The sequence below is a fragment of the Chiloscyllium plagiosum genome, unplaced genomic scaffold (assembly GCF_037043375.1).
Source record: "Chiloscyllium plagiosum isolate Xiang-an unplaced genomic scaffold, Cpla_swu_hap1 HiC_scaffold_4, whole genome shotgun sequence".
In the NCBI taxonomy this organism is placed as follows: domain Eukaryota; kingdom Metazoa; phylum Chordata; class Chondrichthyes; order Orectolobiformes; family Hemiscylliidae; genus Chiloscyllium; species Chiloscyllium plagiosum.
This window is the reverse complement of record NW_028270142.1, coordinates 34579531-34601091: the sequence shown is the minus strand read 5'-3', so window position 1 is coordinate 34601091 and position 21561 is coordinate 34579531. Positions and strand designations below refer to the sequence as shown.

Here is a 21561-nt window from a genome sequence, read left to right as displayed (position 1 = left end):
ACACCCAGAACCTCAACCTGAGCAAAAACTCTTTTCAAAACTTGGTGTTGAATTTCTTAGGCATCATTGGAACTGCATCGAACCAGGAAATTGAAGAATATTCCATGTAATTTGGGCCTTGTGCCTTGCTGGATGGGTTTTAGGGAATCAGGTGGCAAGTTACTTGCTGCAGAATTCCCAACTCCAGCATCCTTCTTGTCATCACAGCATTTATATGACTGGCCCATTTAGGTTTTTGGTCAATGTTAACTACTGGGATATTTGTGGTAAGGCATTCAGTAATAATAACGTTGTTGAACATGATGAGAATGGCTTGTGGATGGAATGAACCTCCAGAGAAATGGTAGATCTTAAAACATTTAAAAAGCATTTGGATAAGTGCATGAATGGGAAATGTCTGGAGGGATATGGGCCAAACACAGGCGAATGGGACTAGTTTAGACTGGGAACATGGTTGGCATGGACCAGTTGGACCGACGGGTCTGTTTCTATGCTACATGACTTCATGGTTCTTGTAGGGATTGGTCATTGCCTGGCACTTAACATTAATGTTACTTGTTAATTATTAGTCCAAATCTCCATATTGTCCAATCTTGCTGCATACATTTATTTATTAATTGTTCATTATATGAGGAATTCTGGTTGGATCGTGTCAGAGATTGTTTGGCCCCGTTATTAGCTGCTAAAATTGTTCACCATTTCAGGATCATCCTGGGATGCAAAGATATCCTAAGTCTTAATTTCTCTACTGAAAATTATATTCTTAAGCTGCTCTCTGCTGTTCTTCACTTTCAGCTCCACACAACTCTTCCTGTGTAAGAAGTTCAAGACTATCTGATCAGCATCCTTCTACTTTCCAAACCAGCAATGATCTCATATCCTACTCCAGTTTCTCTCTCATCTCTCCTCATGCCCTTTCTAAACTTATCTTACCAACATGACCCATATCTTGTTCCCTTGACTCTTCTCCGACTAAATGCTAACCTCTCGATTTTCCCTCTTCAGAAGCATGTTGGTCAATATAGTAGATGGTTCTTTCTTTTCAGATGTTATCTTTTACTTGCTTTAGTCTGTCATCCTCAACCCTTTTCTCAGAAAAATAGACTTCACCTCCTGTGTTCTCAAAAACTGCTATCCCATCTCAGAAATCCCTTTCCCTTCCAAATGTGGTTGCCTCCTAAATCTGTGGCTAATTTTCCCAAAATTCAATTTGAATCCTTTCAATTAAGTTTCTGACAGCTCTACAGAACTGAAAACTCTTTTATCAAAGTCAAAATGACTATTATTTTCGTCTTTCACACTCTTGACCTGACTGCAACTTTTCACAAGGTTATTCATAGTTCCTCCAATGCCTCTCCACTGTCATGCAGTGGGATGGAACTGTTCCCTTCTGGTTCCATTCCTATTTCCCTGCTTTAGTTAAAGTACCATTCACAAGGCTTTTCTTCCTGCTTCAAGACCATCACGCCTGGTGTCTGCCAAAGACCCACCCTTTCTCTGCCTATTTTCATCTATGTGAGCCTTCCCAGCAACATTAATTGAAAGCATGGCATTCATTTCCACATATGTACAGTGACACTCCAAAGGCTGTTCATCAGTACAAGGCATAAATCAGAAGGGTGATAGAAACACTTCACCTATCTGCATGAGACAAACTCCAACACTCAAGAATTATCAGGACAAAGCAGACTGCTTTACTGACACCCCAGCCCTAATTTTAACCATTCACTCCATCCACGAAGGTGCCACAGTAACTTGCTAAGACTGCTCCGAAAACAGTTAGCAAACCCATGACCTCTATCAAAGTGAAGGACAAAAGCAGCAGATGCACAGGAGCACCACCCCCAATAAGTGCCCTTCCAAGCTACACACCATCCTGACCTTAAATTAAACTATTGGCCCTTCATTGTTGCTGCATCAAAAATTTGGAACTTCCTTCCTATTAGTACTGTGGACTGCAGAAGTGTAAGGATATTCTCGAGGGCATCAGGGATGGGAAACAAATGATGGTCTGGACACTGATATTCACATCCCAAAAGCTTTTATTTTTAGAAAGCTAAGACACATAGCTCTACCGTACTGTCACCCCTGGTGACCTCGCCACTGTTGCTAAATTATCAGACTGCTTCTTTTAAATCTTGTATTGGCTGAGCAGAGGTTTCCCCCACTTAGGTATTGGAAAGGCTGGAGCCATTGCCTTTGGTCCCCTGTTCAAACATTATTCCCGAACCACTATCCCACTCACTCATAACACCAGAGTCTAAACCAGTCTGTTCACAATCTTTTGATCATTTCTGACCTTGAGGTGAGCATCCAAATATATATTTGAGCATCATTAAAAAACTAAGACTGTATATTTTCACCTTGGCAACATTATTCGACTTTGCCTCTGACTTAGCACAGAAATGCTACTGAGGAGACCTTTGCAGGGTTAACTCAACAGGGTGTGTTTTTATTACATCTAATGCTAATGTTGATGCCATCTTAATTTGTTCCTATTTGACTGTGTGGTATGACATAAATGTCAATGCTGCTTGCTTGGGCATTTCAGAAGGTAATTAAAAATCAACCACCCTGTTGTAAACCTGTAATCCCACGTAGGTCAGGCTGGATAAGGGTGGCAGATTTCCTTCTCTAAAGCAATGAACCAAATGGGTCTTGGTGACAATCAGGTAGTTTCATGATCACCATTAGTGAGACTAACTATTTTTTAACTCACTCTTAGGACTTGGGCATCACTGGTTGGCCAACATTTGTTGCCATCTCAAGTTGTCCTTGAGAAGGTTGTGGTCAGCTGCCTTCTTGAACCACTGCAGTCCATGTGCTGTAGGTTGACCCATAATGCACTTAGGGAGGGAATTCCAGGATTTTGGCTCATGACAGTAAATGAATAGTGATATATTTCCAAGTCAGGATGTGAGTGGCTTGCAGGGGAACTTTCAAGTGGTGGTGTTCCCATATATCTGCTGTCCTTCCAGACAGACGTGGTTGTGGGTTTAGACAGTATTGACTAAGGATTTCTGGCAAAGTTCTGTTGCTGAGCACCAATGATGAAGGGAATGGATGCTTGTGGATGTGGTGTCAATTCCGCAGGGTGCTTTATCCTGGGTGGTGTCAAGCTTCTTGAGTGTTCTTTGAGTTGCACTCATTCAGGCAAGTGGGGAGTATTCCATCACACTCCTGACCTCTGCCTTGTAGATGGCAGACAAGCTTTGGGGAGTCAAGAGATAGTTACTTGCTGCAGTATTCCGAGCTTTTGACCTGCTCTTGGAGCTTCTGGATCTGTAGCTTCAGTATCTGAGGAGTCACAATGGTGCTGAACATTGTGCAACCATTGGCAAATAGCCACATTTCTGGCCACAGCTGAAGATGATTGGGCCTCAGACAATATCCTTAGGAACTCCTGTAGACAGATCCTAGGACTGAGATGACTAACCTCAAGCGACCACAACCATCTTCCTATGTTTGAGGTCTGACTGGAACCAGTCTGCCCCCGAAACCCATTCATTCCAGTTTTGCTAGGGTTCCTTGGACACATGTGGCCTTGGTGTGAAGGGCTGTCATTCCCACCTCACCATTTCATATTTGGTCAATTGGGTTGGTAGCATTTGAACTTGTGTCTTTAATCCAGACCACTTGGTGGGAAAAGACCAAACATGGGCAAGATGGAGAAGATAGCAGCAAGCAATGGTGTTGATGTGACTGAGAAATGAAACAGAAGCATACCAATTTAATATTGTGTAGCATATTTTTGTGCATATCTTGAAAAAAACTACAAATCTTTATCCTTTCCCTTCCTAGAATTTGTATGAGACAGAATCTCTAGTTTCAGTAGAGATGAGGGAGCTTACTGACTGCTGAGATGTTCCTGACCTTCCTAGGTTTTGGACCCTGTGAGGCTCCATCTCAGCTTGCGACACAGTAACTGTGAAGGGATAGATTGGCCATTGTTACACAAAGCAACATGTGATAATATTGAGGTAGAGACGGTGGAGTGTGTGGAATGGTAATGGGAGACAAAGCTCAATTCCTAGGACCCATCTCATGATTATCCCTCGCATGACCCGGCCATACCTCACACAGCTAGCGATGGGCCACAGTTAAGTGGGATGATAAATGTTCAGGACGAGGATTAGGGCATCATTCAACCTATGTGTACCATTAGTAAAAACTTTTGCATGATTGCCATGTTTGATGATTTGTGCAGTGAACAAAGACATCATTTCAAAGGCATACAACATCATGTCACTCACAGTGAAAGCAACTCCTCCTATCTCTCTGCAAAGATGCAACTTGAGGTTTGAAAATCTTTCAGAGTGTTGCACACTCTTCATCAACAGTTGCAGCTGAGCAGAGCTTGGAATACCCAGACTCCTTACAGTTGTCCATGCCTTCATAAACTGATCTCACTCTCTTATTATGTGCGGGAGTTGAAAATCCAATTTTTGCTTTAGTGTCTCCCTGCTGTGTGAGTATCTGAAGCTGGTGCATGATCTGAGGTCTCATATGATGATGTATCCTCATAGGGAATCAGGTCTTCTGAGAAGTTACTATCTTTCTCAAAGACCACCTCCTCCAGGGCACTTTGAAGATTAAAGAAATATCTAGAAAAATGCTTGAAGTGATGGTTATACACATGCTCATCTAAACTCATTGCAAACAGCTTGTCGACGTAAGTGAGTGCTCAATGAATGCGGCTGCTCGATACTTAATTTTGTCACGAGGTAGTTAGGAGATTCCAACTCTCCACCTCCACAACCAGATATGCCAAGATCCCATTAATATGCAGAGAAAGTGAGATGGTTGGAGCACTTCTGTGACCCTGTTTCTCCTTCTGTTCTGTGTTCTCTTCCTATAAAAGGAGGAAGGGAGTTTTGAATAAGAATCGTGATATGTAATGAACAATTGGATGGACAGAAGTAGTTGAAGGGGAGATGAGAGAGAGGCCTAATATTACTTCAAGGTAAGGGAGCAATGTCAGTTGTGGACAGACTCATAAGGATGTGAGGATGTGCATGGACAGAGAGGTGGTTGTACCTGAAAGGTAAGCTAGTATGAGCAGTGAAAATTCAGAGCAGGGCATTAGTTTGATATACACATCAGTATATTGGTGAACATATTCATCTCTCCTACACTACTTAGTGGGAAAATCACTTTCAATATTGCATCCACAAACATAACCCTACACCCCTACTTCTGACCTCATGGACTTCATCTGGCTAACTGTTTCACTAGCAAGTCACTTCCTCCCAGTAGGAAAGAGCACCCCAGAATCGCATCCAGAAATGCAGGCACAACTTGTCAGCTTGTGGAATGCAGCCTGTCAGTTCCTTTTGTTCTAAAAGCTAAAAGCTTGGCATGTCCCTTTCAACACTGAAGTTGAAATTACCTTCATACTAACTCACATTAGTGAGTTGAAAAATCTGGAAATAACAGGCAATTCTGTGACTGAAGTTAAAACAAAGTACACTGATAGACATGCCAAATCTTACTTCTAATAGTCACATAACTGCTACTTCCCCATTCACTGTTCCTACTGTATTGGGACCTATCCAGCCTATTGAAACCAGTGTTGTCAGGATCAGCCTCAAGTAACATACAACACTGGCTATTTATAATTATATTATTTGTTGCTTTAATTCTTCTCCAATTCATTCTTAAAGCAGTGACTCACATTGAGCTAAAGGTTGCCTACTTGGGGATTACTTGTTAATGAAGCCACACAAAGAGAGCCATCAGGCTCGTTAACCACGGGCATCAAAATGTAAACTTGTATATACACAGCCACATAAGAACTTTACAACAAGTTAGAGATGAGAAGTGTAGCTGATTTCCCTCTCCCTCCCTTCCTTAGCCCATAAAACTAGTTTTAGCAGTCCCAAACTGATTCAGGGATTAATAGTCTTTTGATCTTTGAATGATCTGAAATTGGTCAATCCTGTCAGATATTCTGTTTGCTTTCTATGTTTGTATATTACAGGTTGATCTCACATTGTGATATTTAGGTGAGCTGAGCTTCTGCTGGATTCCTGCAGATTGGCGATTCTCTATGTTAAGGTCACAAATTCACCCAGTTCAGCCTTGGTCTGATTTAGTTCATGTTTGCACACCTTTTGCCCTTTTCATTCTCAACTGTATTCCATTTGCTTTCTGACCCACACAATTCAAAAAGACCGAGGCAGGAAAACACGGCCATTCACCACAGCGGGTGGCCTCAATGCCAGGGGCAATGTCAGGTCAATGGAGTCCGAGTTAAACAGCAATTATTGAGCATCATAATCTCATTGGGAAGCATACACTGAAGTGTGCTGGGAGTCAATGTGGGACTTCAAGTGGCTGACTGTGAAGTATAGAATAGTGCACCTGAATCTCAGTATCACAGCATGAAGCACTGCACTGTTTGTAGAACTCGGAAAGGGATTGGTTAGTGCTAAGTTGACAGCCATATTTCACAGAATTATAGGAACATATAGTACATAAAGAAGCCATTTGGCCTTTGTGAGCCTGTTCTGGAGTGCTAAAAGAGCAATCATTTTTATTCTCACATCCCTACATTTTGTTCATAATGCTAAGAATCCTCATCCTCTGAAACCTTGTCTAATAGACTTTGAAAATTATTTACAGAATCTATTTTCATGACATTGACAGGTACATGCTTCAGGATTTGACACCTCGAAGTGAGAAAAAGTCTTCTAGACTTTTCAACAATGATCGTCAAATTAACGGTATCTAATTATTGACTAATTTCACAGAGAAGATGAGATTTTTCTTTATCAACTCTATCCAAACCTTATTGCTATCAGTGATTCTTTTAATGGATGAATTATGTGACAATATTTAATTTCAGAAATATATAGTAGAGCATATTGACAGCTACATGTTCTCCTCCTCTAACATTTACTGCAAATGGAATAACTTGTAGAGTTATGAGGAACAGCCAGCACAAGAACAATGCCCTGAATGGCTTCCTTCTGGTTGTACGAATGCAAATTGTGCAAACAAAATGGTTGAAATGTTGATAAATAAAAAGATTTATTACAAAGAATTTATTGAGTTCCACTGCAGAAAATAACCCTTCAGAATGTAATTGATGAAGAGTTAAATTAGGCAAGGACTTGATATAAATAGTAGGCATAGTTTCAATATAGGATTGATAGATATGAAAGCAATGACTTCTAGGGAAAGGGAGCTGGTTCTTGTCTCTTCTCAGTAGGGAAAGGCTACCATCTTGAGAATTTTTAAAATGTACATAATGATGCATTATATATGTAAGACTATACATGTTCCATGTTCAACTTTAATAATAAGACAAAACAGGCATTGAGAAGTTTTAGTTCCTTGATGCAATATAAATTAAAATACTAAATATCAATATTATTTTAATTTGACTGCTACGTAGAAATAAAATCTGCAGTCAGAGTTCAAACCCACATTCTGTAGAAGTATGATGATGCAACTACAATAGCAGTTATTGCAGAAGGATTCTGAATAAATTATGAAATTCAACTAAACCAAACAATTTATTTTACATCCGATATTTTACAAGAATTCACAAAGGATAATTGATTTTGTTTTATGAATACTTAATAAGGTAAACATGGTAAAGTAAATTAGAAAGCAATACATCTTTTGAGCTTTGGGCTGTCAAAGTGAAGTTTTAGAATTTTAATAAGGTAAATGCTTTCATTATCAGCCTGTAACAATGTTGGCCATTGACCCATGCACATTCCTACCAACGTATACAGCTTTCAAGAAACCTGCTTTATTATTCATATGGCACGTTAGATTAAAAGAAAAACATGCTATAATAATGTTTCCATACTGTAGAGATACTGTACAAACAGAGCGTAAATGCAAACAAACAGATTTATTTTGTGTCACTGTTTGTGCTCTATACGATACACATTTCAGTTAACTTGCATCGAATTGTACACAGTACCTTAACGATTTAATGTATTTTTCTCTACAACATTTCTGGCCAAACAGACAGTAATGCAAAAACTATGAAGATTTGCTAAATGGTGAAATTTAATAGATTTAAATACACAACATGCACATATAGCCACCCTCTCATCACCTTAATGGCTTGTTTTACACAGATTAGAAATCATAACCGTGAAAATCACTATTTACATAAGTAACAGAATAAAGGTCAATTTGTTAACACCAGACTAAATTTCTTGCACCCTTTCCCAGAGATCATTGACTTTTTTGAAAATTCCAGGTTCTGCAAACCATACCCCTTCTTGCTTGATATAGGTCAGTGAATCAGTTAAACATTATCCATGGTGTGTGACTTTACATTGATGAAATTGATACAAAAATGAAAAATGGCATAATTTAATAACTTAAATTCAAATTGGTTTCAAACTTGTCTGCTTCCTTTTACAAAATTACCTTACAAGTTAATTCATTCTACATTCTAGTAAACTTAGTAAGGTTTTATATTCATAATTTGGAAATGAAAATTACCTTCCGTGCACGGATTCTGCGTTGGTGTTTTGATGCTTCCTATCTGATGCTGTTCACTGTTGAAATCAACACGATAGATCAATGACAAAGTGAGTCCCATGTCCTTATCAATAGTCCAAAATGACAACCTCCATGCTGTTCCCAAAGAGGATTTGATGGACCATCATTAACCTGAAAGAAATGATGAAAACGATAGAAGGGTTAAGGAAAGTCTTGAGTAGAAGCAGATTTCCTGCACTAATGACCTGCTTGAAGCAAATCTGCTTCACAGTTTGAATTAGCTTCACCTGTCTCAAACCGCTTGCTGCTTCTCTAATAAAGGCAAGAAACGGCTGTTCAATCATAACAGCTCCTACGCAAAGAGCTAAAATTAACAATTATTTTACACTTGACGATTACGCATTTCTAGTTGTGTTCTGCTTTCATTCAGGCAATCTATACTGTTAAAATTAACAGAACAGGAATTGCTTGAAGTCCTCACTACTTTTCCAGTCAAATATTTAAAAATCTGCCCTATTCTTTGTAACAATAGTGGTCAGACATTATATAATGACTATACATGATTATTGGTTAGAAAGTTTGTTGATATCTATTTTTTTAAAGCAGCAACATATAGAATAAAGGCATAAAACTGGAGAGCAAATTGAACTGAACAAAATCTACTGACCAGCATTTGTAGATCAAGGCACAAAAAATATTTTATACAGTTCTCCTTTTTATGAATGATAAAATTATACTGTCTACATTATTGGTCTGTTGCATCTGATTAGAGTAAATCAGCACTTATGTAATCATTCACAATAATTTCTGTACATATATAACATAAGCAACAGTGTTTTCCATTTTAGACATATCACATATATCACTGGTAAAGCATGAATGGGTCACAGGTTCTTAATTACCATTATTGCACTGTTCATTATTGTTACCTTTGTGTATTATACAGCAATATTGATCAGAATAAGTCAGAACAGATGCTTCACATAGCCAAAACCTTCACCAGCACTTTTCTGTTTATAGAAAACATCAAGGATTTAAGCTGTCTCAGCTAACTTGATGTTGAAATACTCATTCATACCATTGTTACTGGACTCATCTATTCCAATGCTCTCATCATTGATCTCCCAATTCTATTCTCTGTAAACCTGAGATCATTCAAAACTCTGCCATATCTTGAATCACAGGAAGTTGCATTCCCACGTCATTCTTGGGCTCACTGATTTACATAGTTCTTCATTAAGCAACATCTTAAGGATTAAAATTCACATTCTCATTTTCAAATCCCTCTATGTCCACACTTTGACTATTCCTGTAATATTCTCCAATCCTAAACTTTCTGGAATGGTTGCGTTTCTTAAGTTTAAGCATTTTGGACATTTCTAATTATAACTGCTCCATCTTAATGGCCATGCCTTCAGTTTGCTCAGTCTCAAGCTCTGGAATTTCTTCCCTCCAACTCTCTATCTCACTTTCTTTCATTAAGCATGAATGTCTAATTGCACAAAAAACCTCAAGGTCAAACCAGCCACATGAGTCTGCAAGCCTGACAAGGAAACTAATAGTCATCCTCAATAATCATGACTACATTTGACATTCGCTTCTTCTTCTTGCAGTTTCAGCAGTGGCTGCCCTCTAGTGGTGGTCTGCTGAAGCTGCTGAATATCCAGATTTGTGATTGGATCCTATTCTTAATTGAACAGTGGCCTGAGTAGTAACCTATTAATTTGACGCCATCAAGAAAATACTATTCCATAGCTCCATTAACCACCAGCATGGGGTTGGGTACACCTTTCAGTCCCAGAGGTATGACTCACCAATCAAAATATTCATTATTTTCAAATTCCAATCATGCCAGCTTAAATTTTTGTCAGTTGATAACTAACTTTAGTGGCATTACTGTGATCCTGGATCTATGGCACATCCACCCTTTTTATTTGCATACAGTTCCTTCACCTGTGTAAAAGCTAATCTTTATTTTAAGTGTTGCCTCGAAAGAATAATTGGCTCAATATAAATTTTAAAAGAAGACTTGCACATTTTTCTGGATGGGGGACCAATATATACTTTATTCATGTATTTTTATTCAACATGTAACATACTCAAGTTTATGAAAAAATAGTAGGGGAATGGACGTAATTTGATGGCACTTTGAAAGCTCCAGCACAGATACAAGGGGCCATTTGGCCTTTTTTCTTTGTTGTAACATTATTGCTTCTAAAGCATTTCTTGAAACCTGGCTCATTGACCAAGCTTTTGAAGATCTGACCTAACACTTGCTTATGTGGCTTGTTATCAATCTTTGTTTTATAGTGTTCCTGACGGATGCCTTGGGAGATTTCATAGCATTATAGGCATAACTTATGTTGATGTGTTTATCTCAGAAAACTTGTTTGATCGAGTTCTGAAATCTGCTACAAAAGTTTATTTTTGAAGCTTTTCAAACATATGAATCTGATTTTCATGCTATATTTTGACAAAAGATGTAAAATTGCTTTAAAATGTTGTAATTATAAAAAGTAAACAGAGTAAACATCTTATTTTATCGTTCTTGCACAATTCAAAATTTGACATTGGAATGTGACTTGCATTTATATAGCAACTCCAAAATCAAAAAAGCTTCCCTGCTTTCTATACACTCAATAGCAAATGAAGTATATGTTCAACATTGCATTTGAAAGAAAGCAGCTTCCGTAATGCAGTAGCCTCTCAAAATTGAACTGTGAACCTCAATTCTGTACTCAGGTTCTGTAGTCAGTTTAAACCTACAGCCTTCTGACTACTACACAACTTGCACCCACTGAGATAAGCAGATACTTACTTTAGAGAATGGTTGAACCAATTTTACCAACAGCATAGAGTCATCGAGATGTACAGCACAGACACCGATCCTTCGGTCCAACTTACCTATGCTGACCAGATATCCTAAATTAATCTAGTCCCATTCACCAGCATTTGGCCCATATCTGTCTAAAACCTTCAATGAGTTTGTGGAAATTCTAATAAATGACAAAACGTATACTGATGGGTTTGAAGAAAATTACCAATTCCAAATTGAGTACAAAAAAGGAGACCTTGTCTCTGCACCCATAATGCCATTTTTTGGTATGACTAATGATTAAAAAAAAATTTCCATTATGATGAATAATAAAACCCATCTGTAACAGCCAAACAAAATGTTTGCATTCTATTAAAATAAACAGGTAAAAAAAAGCTTGCCATTATAGGTACAAAACAAAATAATTAAAAATATATTAAAACAACGTGCAGTTTTTAATTCAATCAATTTATGTGAGAACATGATGTAATTGATAGAAGAATTAGCTGCAAATGCCTGGCTGGAATTACACAATTTTATAACAGTATGTTGCAAAATTATTCAGGAATAACTTATAGAAATGTCAAATACATTAATGCTAATGGAGAAATTATTTACAATAATGTCACATCTTCCTGGAACCAGGTGTCACTATATAAAAGTAAAACAACATTACAAATTAGAAATGCACACCAGCTATATTTTACAAATCATAAACCATGGCTATGACAAGTTCACTGTTGGGGCTTAAGTTACATGCAGTAGGCTCAACTTTCACACTAGTCTGCCATAATGCAACATTGCCAGACTAGTTCACCACAAACTATGGAATGGGATCACACCAGAAATAAATCACATAGAAATGAAGCCCAAACTACCAATACCCATCTCACATGGCATCCAACTTTTATAAACATACTGTTTAAAAATACTTTGTTTGGCATATGGTAAATTGCTTTCCAATTGAGATTAAAAATCCAGGGGGTTTCAAGAAGAATTGCAGAGTTCAATTTGATTGAAGTTTGGTGATATGCTAATTAATTATTTCACTTCACGATCTGATAGAATTCATCCAATGGAGAATACAGTATGAGAGATATTTCACTGAGCGCATCCTGAAGTAACACTTACATTGGAACAGCAAACAATTGAGAAAATAGTTATGAAGCTGTTGCTAATTTTGAGGTACTTAATCAGGTTTCATTTCTGTCAAATGGATGAAGGCAGCCATCTGTCTCAAATGCAGAGACAGCTGCAAGGTGGGCTGCTAGCACATTCTACCATTGTCACGGAAACAGACTAGGAAATAAAGCCTTCATCAGCTACGTAATTACACAGAAGGCTTGTGACGAGTGTAACTGGTGCTGAGTATTTCAATACCACAAATTTATTTCTGAAAAGAGAGGCACGTTGCTGAAGCATTCATTTTGCATTTATCAAAGCAAATGTACGAATGCCAAATTTCAAATGATCACAGCAATTTATGCTTGAAGTGAAAAGGATGCTAGTTTATTGGTAGGTTTGGGTGCATTGTTGCTATGGAAAATGCAATGGGTCTCATGCTCCTAGTTATGTAAAAAAAAATCCAACATTTGAACATATCACTTTTGACTGCAGGGAACAGATACCTTGCTTGAATGTGTATCACTTCTAGTAAGCACAAATCAGCCATGTTACAAAGTCACTAATTATCTTAAGTTGATTGTTAGTGTAGCTATTAACACACTTAGGATTCTTCACCAAGTGATACCCAATCATGGAATACAGGTAACAGCAGAAGTACTCCTACAATTCTAGCTTCTTCACATTCCAATTTTAATGACACAACCATTGGTGGCTGAGTGTTCTGTAGCCTAGACCATAAGCTCTAGAAAATCCTCCCTACAACTCTCTACCTCAAATTCTTCCTCCAATGCATTCTTAAACATGTCTCTTTGACCAAGCTTTTGGTCATCAACCTAATTACACCTTTTGAGACCTTGCATCATATGTTGCTTTATAATGCTTATGTGAAGAGCCTTGATATGTTTTACTGCTTTAAAAGTGTGGTGTAGATTTAGATTCTGTTTACTGTAACAGAGAGGATTCACAAATGCATATTTGAACTTTCCAATGATATTTGCCTAAGTACCACATAACAGGCATTTTTTTTTAAAAGCAATTGACATTAAATAGATGGTGGTAACTTGAATACAAAATTGACTAGGTTCTGGGCAGACATAGCACTGGAGAGATTTTATCCAGATTGGAGCAGCTGATGGGGTCCTCCAGGGATCAATAATCAGATCATAAAATTGTTTGTTTCTTATAAATGTATTTGACTCAAGTTAAAGTTTGCGATGTTAGTGCAGAAGAACAGGTCACAGAAAGTATTCACAAAAAAAGAAAAAAGGAGAAAAAATGTAAGTCCTTACCTTGCAAATTTAAATATTTCAAACCACTTCAACATACATAGAGTCATGGCGCTATGCAGCACAGCAACAGACCCTTCGGTCCAACTCATCCACACTGACCAGATGCCCTAAATTAATCTAATTTCATTTGCTAGTATTTGACCCATATACATGTAAACCCATCCTATACATGTAACTATCCAGATGCTTTTTAAATTTTGTAATTGTACCAGCCTCCAATACTTCCTCTGGTAGCTCATTTCACACACACATTACCCTCTGTGTGAAAAAGTTGTCCCTTAAGTCCTTCTTATATCTTTTCCCCTCTCACCTCAAACCTTCCCTCTAGTTCTGGACTCCCCCACCCCAAGGGAAAGACCTTATCTATTTATCCTATCCATGCCCCTCATGATTTTATAAACCTCTATAAGGTCACCCCTCATCCTCTGATGCTCCAGGGAATATAGCCACAGCTTATTCAGCCTCTCTATATAGCTCAAATCCTCCAACCCTGGCAACAGCTTTGTAAGTTTTTTCTGAAGCTTTTCAAGTTCCACAACATCCTTCCAATAGGAGAGAGATGAGAATTGCACACAATATTCCAAGAGTGGCCTAACTAATATTGTATTTCCAGAATTTAAATAAATTATAAACTACTTCAACATTAAGAAGGTAGTCCCAGACACCAAGGGACTGATTTTTACTTGTAAGTGTCAGTTCTAAATTGCTCAGACATGGTGATTAAACTCACTGAAAGATCAATGTGAGTAATGTGATCAACAAATCAAATTTCATCAGCCTATTTTTCATTTGTTCATGTGGTTGTTTGCAAAGCTAGCAATTATTGCCCCTTGCTAAATGGTGGCAGTGGACTATTTCCTATTTCCAAGTGAGGTGGTTACACCCACTGTGCTATTAGTGATGGCGGGGAGGGGGGGGTGTGGGGTGGGGGAGGGGGGAGGGGTGGTGGTTGTTTCGGAACTTTTGCCCAGTGATAATGAAGGAGGAACAATATCATTCCAAACCATGATGGTGCCTGACTTGGATACAAGCTTATTTTTCACACCAAGCACTCAGCCTTATATGACCTTACTGTAAATAGAATTCTAGTTACAAACCACTTGCTGGCCATACCCCTTTGCTTCCAGCCTCTGAGCCAGTTTTGAATCCAAATTGCCCTTCCTTTTAGATCCCACAGATCAATCATACATGTTTTTTTTCCACACTAGAACAATGGTCAACAAAGTATGCATCTCAAAGTTTTCTTACAGTGCTTTCTAATGTTAATTGCACAACAAAATAGGTAACTGGAACCATTCTGAGAAATCGGGGGAAACGTTAAGTGATTTTCTCCATTTTGAAGATTTGGTAACATTTCTAAAAACGTCATCATCAATTTAAATTTAAATTGGAAATTGGTGAAAACTGAATTTGGGGTAACATTTTTATTCAGTAATAGTGTGGCATGGCAGAACAAGCAACAATAAAGTTAAAAATATTATTCCAGGGCAAATTATAAAAGCGTTCATGATGGGAGAGTTAGTGAGTGAAGGGACAAAACAATATATCCCAGATTTCTCTTGTATTATTAAATCCATTCAATCATTGTAACTCACCAGTGGATATACAGGCACTGAAAATAAGTATTCCTGAAATTCCATAAAGGATCTTCTTTTTGTTTGTGGTTTCTCTGATTAAAGGCCAGTTCTTGGTAATTGTTTGCTGAACCAAGTCATGTGCTTTTTTTTAAACTGTGGACATGGCGAGGAGTCGTGCAAAAGTAATTCTGAGTATTCTGTAAGCACACGAAGATATCCCTATATACACTTAAACATCTCATGCTGCCTTGATATTTACTCATTTTGAATGGCATTTTGCACGCTATGGATATTTTATAAAAACCTATGAAGGAATTTGTATTTTTTATCTCCTCAAGAAAATCAAGTCTGCAAACAACATAGCACGAATTTCTGTGACTACGAAAGGGGCTTTCAGTTTAGCCAGAAAAGTGCTGGAGACCGGATTCTGGATGCAATGCCCTCAAACCCGGAAACTGTCATTTTCACTAGAGGAGAATGGGTGCTGGTTGTCGATAGTACATCCGTGGTTCACAGACGCAGCAAACAGATGCAAATTTTGTTAGCGCGATGTGCAAAACATGGCTTGCAGTCTTTAGGCACATGAACAAAACATGGGGGTGGGTAGCAGGTAGATGGTGGTGACAGTTGTCATATGGATGAGAGTTGCAGTTGTTTGGAGAGAATGGGTACCAACTGGATGTAGAGTATAGCTTTCAAATGAATGTGGGGAGAATAGGGTTCCAGACAAGTGGAGCCAGTAGGTAGCTGGTGATTGGCAAGAGGTTTTAGGGTCCATTTTTGAAGAGTTAAGAGATATTTTTGGACAGATGCTGTTTCCCTTTTCGGAGGAGTCAGGTGCCTTTTGGGATCCTTATAATTAGACATGAATGTGTGTAAGTAGTTACAGTGGGAACTAATAAGCAATCAAGGCATTTAAATCCCCAATATTTTTACATTTGTGTACAAAAATATTGCAGTTGAAAAAATACTTGTAATTTCACCAAACTGTCTGTTGACTGAAGCCTGGGGCTATCATTATAGTGAAGAAGGGCTTATGCCCGAAACGTCGATTCTCCTGTTCCCTGGATGCTGCCTGACCTGCTGTGCTTTTCCAGCAACACATTTTCAGCTATCATTATAGTGTTGAGGTGCTTGTGGGCTGATGGTTTCATAGCTCCAAGTATTTATATGGGGCTATGAATATAAATGGCTCTAAAAGATTAAGAGTAGATAGAGCGTGGTGCTGAAAAAGCACAGCAGGTCAGGCAGCATCTGAGGAGCAGGAGAGTTGATGTTTCGGGCAGGACCCTTGATCAGGACAGCTGTGCTTTTTCTAACGCCACACTCTATCTACTCTGACTCTCCTGCATCTGCAGTCTTCACTATTTCTAAGAGTTTAAGTATTTGAAATAAACGTTCCCAAAAGGGATTAAGCACTTGAAGGAATTTATATATATTGAATGTGCTTTTTTTTAAATCAATGAGGGCCTTTCTTAAAATAGTGAACTCATCAATGGACACTTACAATGTGAATTTATTTTCTTTTAGCCTGGCTGTTGGAGTCTGCCCATGGTTTATACTGAGTGAGTGCTATAAGGGGTGATAGGTGGGATCACATATGGGGACTAAGTTGGCATATGGGCTTTAAAGGCAATGGAAGGACAGACGGAGGATTTTTGTACAGGCACATAAGTTGGAATAGAGATTTTTTTAAACAATCGGGATGAAATTCCACATCACCAAGGCAGCCCTTTTACACAGCCCACCTCTGCACTAGGCAACTCCTATGGCTGTCACCACAGTGTTTCCATTCCTGTTAAACCTGCCCTTCCCAGGGATGAATATTAGAAATATAGGCACTCTATCCCGTGTTGGTTTTGTGAAGTCAAGAGTTTTTCCCGACTCTACAGTCCCAACTGGGGACCACACATTCAGAAAATAATTAAGAACATGATGAATGCAAAGGCCACACTTGCATGAACTGTAAGTAAATATAAGTTCACAACTTCCAAAATCATGCCAACTTCATGAGTCAGATGATTTTTCATGTTAGTGATTTTCATAAAACAGGTTAAGAATAAATTGTTCATCAATCTTCTTTCAGATTTTGCAAGGTTGTTGAAATACTTATTTGTGTTTTTAACTTTGCTAAAGTTAACTAGCAGTATTTTTCTCAAGGTCCAACATGTTTGTGACTTTCTACCAGATGTTAGATTACTCCATGTTGTAATTTCCTCATGGCTATATTCTTAAAATGCTTCAAACTCCATTTTCATTAGACATCACACGAGGGATTACATTTTTAAAATATTGTACTCACTGTAAAGCATATCCTGAGCTTGTGAAAAGGGCTATAAAGAAGCAAATACAGGCATTCCTTCCATTACTTTTTATACATCTGTGCAATTTGCTATGTTAACATTCTAAAACAGAAAACCTTCAAAAATCTTATCAATAACAGTTTCAAAGAAAGTTTGGCTCAATGGGGATGCTAGTTGTGACTCTATCTGTTCTAATCCCATTTTTCCATTTCTTCAGTGTATAGAAATAAGAGAAATAATTTGCATTCATGTCGTGCCTTACAGGACCTCCAAACAACCCAATGTGCTTCAAAGCACAGGGGGGTCCTTTTAAACTGTACTTTTTTTGTCATACCATAGGAAAACATGTTTCATTTTATGATACTTACCCAAGGATTGAAATGGGAAATGAGGATGGCAAAGGAGGACTGGGTGGTCTGGGGATAGGATGTTATGAAATAAGACCGATGGCATGATCAAAATTAAATAGCATGGGTTGGTATTTAAAGACGTACTCCTGTAATAAAAACACTACTTGTCTGTAACTGCTTTGCAGCTCTCTGAGAGTATTTAATATAAAACTTGCCTCATCTATGGTTATCATAATAATAATTGTTTTCCAAAAAATGCTATTTGGCTAGAAAAGCATGAATGTTTGTGAATGGAAGTTGATTTAACATTTCTTTCTTAGGGGAATGATATTGTCTATTGGATATCCCAAAATCATTTTGAAGATTTTTTTTAGAACAATGTTTAACTAACAGATTTGTATCTTTGAGGGAGGAATTGAGGGTCTTTCTTTTATATTATCGTCTACCATTTGGTCATTCTGTATTGTTTGGTTTCATCACCTATTCCCTTTCTCAAAATGCTGCAAACATTTCTATCAACTAAAAATGAGACATCATAGGTTGGATAAAAATGCACAACCTGATGTGCCACCAGTGTGAATTATTCTTTTAATTTTCCTCCAAAGTTAAAAATACTACTGTGCATCAGCTCAGAATAAGGATAGGAGGGGATAGACTTTGACGGGTATGAAACAGGCATGAAACTTGTGTCCTCTACACCAATGTAGCTTGTTTACTATGAGCAATATGATCCCTGCTATAATAGGCAGTGACGTTCTAGATAGAAATGGGGCCATAGATCTGGAAAATGTTCCAACATCATCCTGTTGATAAATTTCTGCATTCCTTCTTGTAGATGGTACCTCTGAGTGGCAGAGGTGAAGGGAGTGAATATTTGATGACATGGAGATAACCAAGTGGGTTGCTTTGTTCAATATGGTGTCAAGCTTCTTGAGTTTTATTGGAACTGCACTTATCTAGAAAGTGTTCCTTTTAGATGCTGATGGCCTGGGGGAGTCAAGAAGTTAGTTACTCACCACAGGATTCCTAGCCCTTGATCTGCTGTTGGAGCTACACTATTTACATGGCTAGTCCCATTCAATTTCTGGTCAGTGGTAAACCCAGGATTTGATAGTGGGGGATTCAGCAATGGTAATTGCATCAAATGTCAAGGGTCAATTGTTAGATTCTTGAAAGTTGGATTTCATCACTTTCTGGCACTTATGTGACTTGTTACTTGCCACTTTTCAGCCCAAGCCCAAATACTGCTATATTTGAACATGGACTGCTTCAGTACCTTAGGAGTCATGAATGGTGCTGAATGTTGTGCAATCATCCCCACTTCTGATCTTATAATGGGGGGAAGATCACTGATGAAGCACTGAAGACATTATTCTTAGGAACTCCTGCAGAGATGTCCTGGTGCTGAGGTGACTGACCTCCAACTACTATAACCACCTCCTTTTGAGATAAGACTCCAACCATCGGGACTTCAAAGTTAAGCTGAGTTCTGAAGAGCTCAAGGAGGTGAATGAACTCACCCTCTCTGACCTGGGTGCTATTAAAAGAAATGGCAGTGGGTTTTCCCTTTACAGACAATATTCTTTTCTCTTGGCTTGTGTTGACTTCCATCCCCTGTACTTCCATTGGGAGTAGACCAGAAAGGTATTAAAATTTAACACCCACAGTTTTTAAAGTTTACTTGCACATTTCACCTTTTAAAACTCTCACAGTCCCTTTCTGTTCCAATGATACTGACAAGCTATTTACTGTTTTAGATATATGTCAAAATAAGATCATAAATGTTCGACATAAGCTGTATGGAATAAAAACTTTAGGATGATGTGATAATTATGACTTGTATTAAATATGGGACTTTCAAATCTCTTCAATCAAAGTTCTCTTTAAGGTGCATAACCTGAATGCCACTCACAAGGTGTGTGCACATTGGTGTATGCACATGGCTGTGCAAAAGAGTGGCCATCCACTTAAATCATCTGCACATTTTGAGCAAAGTTAGATGGGACATTGAATTCAAGGAATGGGACCTTGTTCAGGATTGAATTTGATCCCTCATCATTTTCAATCGAGAGAAGCAATGTGTGGGTGTCCATGCATGAAATTGTGCAAGTTCATAAACTAATCATTAATATATCTGTGGCTCACCTCATCTATTTTCAAAGAATGACTCACAGCCACCAGAAGAGAGCTAAAAAAAGTTGTTCTGTTTCCAACTAAAAAAAACTGCAATGTTTTTGCTGCAATAATTTAATATTTAAGATAGCAGCAAATGGTGTAAAGCAGCAAAGGATGGTCAGCCATGATCATATCAAATAGTGGAGCAGACTCAAAAGGCCATGACTCAAATCATGGGATTGAGGTCCTCAATACTCTCTAAGGAGGAGATTAAAGATCCTATTTCAGTCTATGAAGATGAATAGCAGACGTCTTCTGATGTCCCATTCAACATTTATTCCTCAATTTATTCCATCATGAAACAGTTTATATAGTTATCATCTCATTGCTGCTTGTGAGCCATGGCTGTTTCTCCACCAATAATTCAGCTTCCAAATATCTGAATAGGTGTGAGGTCATTTTACATGACTTGAGATGATGCAGATTATTTATTTTACAATATGATGCTTTTAAATAAGGCAAAGGAAGTGGCATATAAGGGCAACTTTCATCAATTGGGGTACGCCTCACAGGTTAACAACTATTTATAAATTTGTAATAAAGAATTTATATCTGTAGAGACCATGCTTTCCTGTGTAGTTAATATCAAGGCGAAACAAATCTACAAGCATAATTTATGAACCAAATCTGCAGTTTGAGAGCATTCTTCTCAAATAGCTTCGCTTCTATATGAATTCATTTCAATAGTATATCAGATTTTAGAGGTTTTTGTGCATATTTAGAAATATCTTAGTGAAACAAAGCAGAGAAGGTAGTAATTTCCAATTTATGGATTCATGAGGTGGAGTGCTTACGCTATCTGGTTCCACTAAGATAGAAGGATTTTTTTTTGAGATTCCTCCTCCACTAAGTATTCCAAATGACTCCTGGTGCTCCAAACTTTCACACAAATGAGCTGAATCTTTTGCTTTTCAAGTTAAGACCGAGTAGCAGGGATTTCCACCAATACACCAAGTGAGTTTACTCGCTGAATCTTTCCAAATTTGCCTCATTGACTATCCTGCCCTACGGCATGTATCACGTGAGCTTCCAGCCCCATCTTATCACACGTTCCTCACAGAACAACAAGCAACTCAGCAGATATCCTAGAATTAATTTGTCTCCCTTGTCTCCCTTGTCTCCCTTGTTCCTGGGCCATCTTTAAAAGACAGTTCAACACCTGAACAAGCACTGTCAGTCTGGATCTGCCCTGCGTGGTTCCTGACATTTGCTGTGGACATGGTAAACAGGGGGCAATGAATGTCTTGCGGTGCTGGCAGGGATCTGGAAGTCCTGCTGGATAGCATAGTGCAGAGATGGGACTTCCTTGTCCCCCAGGACCTGCAGTGCTGGCCATGACACCAGTCCATGCTAGGCTGATCTAAGGTTGCTACCTTGGTAAAGCAATCTCAACCATCTATTCGAATTCTCAGCAATGTAGGAAGAAGGTCAACAACTTTCTTTACTCAATGAGCT

At 38.3% G+C, this 21561-nt stretch overlaps 1 protein-coding gene across 1 annotated transcript in view; it reads right to left on the bottom strand.

The window, feature by feature from the left end:
• The window catches only part of LOC122549297 (cAMP-regulated phosphoprotein 21-like), a 237615-nt gene that overhangs the window by 193525 nt on the left and 22529 nt on the right, over window positions 1-21561 (bottom strand). The window contains exon 3 of the mRNA XM_087986133.1: window positions 8473-8643. The gene's annotated coding sequence lies outside the window, so the exon portion shown is untranslated. The remainder of the gene's footprint in view (window positions 1-8472; window positions 8644-21561) is intronic.